Below are 3,876 nucleotides of genomic sequence, written 5' to 3' on the forward strand. Positions count from 1 at the left end.
GAGAAACCCTGTCTCGAAAAACCAAAAAAAAAAAAAAAAATTAACAACAATAATAAAAATCTTGCCAATCCCTCTGGACAACAGCCTGCTTCTCTCTCAGCTGCAGCTTCTCTCCAGTTCTGCCTTTCATGAATCATTTTGCTCCTCTGTCTTTCCCACGTCTCTGTCACATACTCACTTGTGGCAGTGGCACTGGAAGCTGCAGCGAGTCACACATGGTACCCTTTTGCACAAACAGCTTTACTTGCAAAGGTTCATTGCAATGAGCTGTTGGTCTGGTTCAAGTCTTTGGCTTCTGCCACACCATCAACACTGCCCCCTTGCCGAGATTCCTCCTGGACCTCCCACTGCCACCCTGAGTCCTGCAGATCCTGCAGCTGTGCTTCCACAGGATGACTCCCTTCAGGTGCTCCAGAAGGTCACAGATGCGGGAGATATGGGGTGGGCCTGGGTTGTAGCCAGGCCATGCTGCCAGTGTGGCAGCCATCAAGGGACAGGGACAGATCTCCAGCACCCATGATACATGGGGTCAGCTCAACAGGGCCCTCCTGGTATAGGAGGTTCTTCTTTCTATGTGTTGCTTTCATTGGTTGAATTTAAAAAAAAAACTGCCTTGGCCTTTTGATAGGGCAGCCCTTAGGTGGGCGGAGCAGACAGAACAGAATGCTGGGAAGAAGGGAAGTGTGGCAGGTACCATGCTTCTCCTGCCCGAGATGGACACTGGTTAGACTCACATGGGTAAGCCACAGTCAAGTGGCGATACACATTAACGGAGACGGGTTAAATGAATATGTAAGAGTTAGCCAATAAAAGGTTAGAACTAATGGGCCAGGCAGTGTTTAAATGAATACCATTTCTGTGTAATTATTTCAGAGCTAAGCTAGCTGGGTGGCGGGATATAGCCTGCTGCTCATCCTATAAGAGCTAATAATTAGCCTGAGCTAATGGGCCAATCAGTTTTATAACTTATGGAGATCTCTGTGTGATATTCTTTGGGGGCTTGCTGGCTGTGGGGTATCAGGCAGGACAGAAACCCCAACAAGCCGGCCCTCATGTTACACCCTCCAACATCAACATGGCATCAACATGGCTTTGGGCAGCACCACAGACCGCAGACATCCCCTAATGATCTTTAATGGTGACACAGGCCATAGATACCAACATAGCCTCTGTCTGTATCAGGTCTACTGACCCACTTATGGCCCTCAGTGGCTGCAGAGGCCCACACAGACCTCAGGCCTCCTTATGGTCTGCTTACAGTCATACGCCCCACTCTCACCTCGGGTAGGAAATCTCAAGGACATCACCAAGTCACCAGTAAGTGGCACAGACCACTTACAGCCACATGGATCTCAAACTTCATCACAGCCTGCAGCAGCGGCAAGACCTACAAACACCAACCTGGCTTCTGGTGGCAGCACAGACCACGGTGGTTTTTCCTGGAGGTCCAGTCCAGGAAGTGACCCTTTCCTCATCTCAATGGAGGCATTTTCTCAATTGAGGTTCCCTCCCTTCAGGTGATTGCTGCCTATGTCAGTGAAGTTGACATAAAACAGTCAGCATGTATGTGTCCCTGTTCTTCACTCCTTCTTCTCCTACTCCCCCTTCTTTTTTTTTTTTTAGACAGATTTTCTCTGTGTACTCTTGGTTGTAACTCTCTGTAGACCAGGCTGACCTCAAACTCACAGAGATCCATCTGCCTCCCAAGTTCTGGGATTAAAGGCATGCTCCACCACCTTCTTGAGAAAGAAAGAAAGAAAGAAAGAAAGAAAGAAAGAAAGAAAGAAAGAGAGAGAAAGAAAAGAAGGAAGGAAGGAAGAAAGGAAGGAGAGGAAGGAAAGAAGGAAGGGGAAAGGAAACAAAAATCGTTGTGTCAATATGTTTATTTATTTTGAAAAAGGGTCTCATGTATCCCAGGGTGACATAAATATTTATTATGATCTTGAATATCTGATCCTTTTGCATCTACCCTCTGAATGGTGGGTGTATAGGTTTGTACCACTACAATGTAGTTTTTGAGGTGCTGGGAGTCAAAGCCAAGGTATGGTGTACACTATGCAAGTATACTTTAATAGGTTTTCTGTTCCCCCAGTAATAGGTTTCTCCACCAATGCACTAAGCCAGATCAAATCGAACTGAAAAAAGTATGTCAACAGGTTTGTTTGAGCAAAGCAGCTCCTGGGCAGATTCTCCAGTCCCAGAGATCAAGGCTAGAGAAGCACGCCCAAACTGAAGCAGGGAGATTACAGAGGCTGCAGGCCAGGGGTGATGACATGTCTGCACAAGCTGAGTTTGTGCCCAAGTATGGTCAAAAGCTGGGTTCTTTAGGTGGAGACTTGGGAGGCCAGCAGCTTCAGGGGAGGAAGCTGTTGCAGCTGCCCAGAATTCAGAACTGGGCTTTTTGGTGCCTTTCCTTTGTTTGGAGAGACGGGAATGGGCTTCTCAGATCATGCAGGAGTAAGTTGAAGGTTCCAACTGAACACCCAGAGCTTTTGGGATATGTCGGCACCAGTTCTAATCTGGCTACTTCCTGTTTATAATGATATTTTATTTATGTTTTAGTAAATAAAGCTTGCCTAAAGATCATAAGGGCAAAACTAAGCCACAAAAGGTCAGGAAGTGGTGGCACACAGCTTTAATCCCAGGAGCTGGGAGACAGAGGCAGGTGAACCTCTGTGAGTTCAAGGGTACCTTGGGCTACACAAGATTAATGCAGAAACAAATCCAGGTGGTATGATCCATACCTCATACTTTTAATCCCAGTACTAGGGAGTCACACACCTTTAACCCCAGCACTAGAGGGAATATACAATGGGAGGAGAGAGGCTGAATGCTTAGTCTGCCCAGTCGGCTTAGTCTGTGGGTCGCCCAGCCTCTGTAGAGGTAAAACTTGTCTAGTGGCTTGGTCGCTTTGCTTTTCTGGTTTTCAGGCTGAACCTCAATTTCTGTCTCTGGTTTTTTATTATTTGTGCTACACCTGTTGGCATGGGATGGCGAGGAGGACAGCCAGGGGTCTTGTGCTCAGCAGGAGGTCTGCCATCCTGGAGATCTCTCTATTCCATTCCTGCAGGAATGGAGTAGGCACAGGGCTGTAGTTATTACCACCAGCCCTTTGAATGAAAGGGCTCAGATTACTGACAGGAGACACTACTCTCTGTTTCTTTTTTTAGACACTAGAATAGTTCACACATGGAAAACCTAGCCTTGAAACGGCTCCGTGGGTAGAGAGGCTGCGAAGCCTGCCAACCTGAGTTCAGTTCCCAGGACCCACAGAATCAGCTCTCACAAATTGTCCTTTGCTCTGTACAGGCAAGCCTTGGCACTGCCACCATCCCCCACACAGATAAATAATGTAATTAACTAAAAGAATAAAAGTGAAGTCTTTCTATGTCCTGCAGAATCATTACTAGTAGTGATTCCACTAGTTTCGGAACCAAGTAGTTCAGTTGTTCGGAGGGTAGGAACTGTTCCACAGGCAACATGACTGTCTCAGGTAGCTGAGGGTTTCCAGCTGCACTGGACTATGGGACCCACCCAGCGCCCCGTGGAGAGTCCTTGACAGATGGTCTGGGTGGGGCAATGGAATTGGACGTGTTGGTGAGCGGAGGGGAAGGGCCCAAGAGCCTGCAATCTGAGTGGCTCCCTGCTCTGCCCACAGCCTTCGCCGGCTGTGCCATTACATCCTGAACCTGCGCTACTTCGAGATGTGTATCCTCATGGTCATTGCCATGAGCAGCATAGCGCTGGCCGCTGAGGATCCTGTGCAGCCCAACGCGCCCCGCAACAACGTGAGTCCCGGCTCTGCTCCCCATCTGAAACAACAGACGAGACAGACATTTGCCTCTGAGCCACCCCTCAGTCCCATTGTATGACTAG

This window comes from Microtus ochrogaster, unplaced genomic scaffold (assembly GCF_000317375.1).
Source record: "Microtus ochrogaster isolate Prairie Vole_2 unplaced genomic scaffold, MicOch1.0 UNK53, whole genome shotgun sequence".
NCBI classification, from domain to species: domain Eukaryota; kingdom Metazoa; phylum Chordata; class Mammalia; order Rodentia; family Cricetidae; genus Microtus; species Microtus ochrogaster.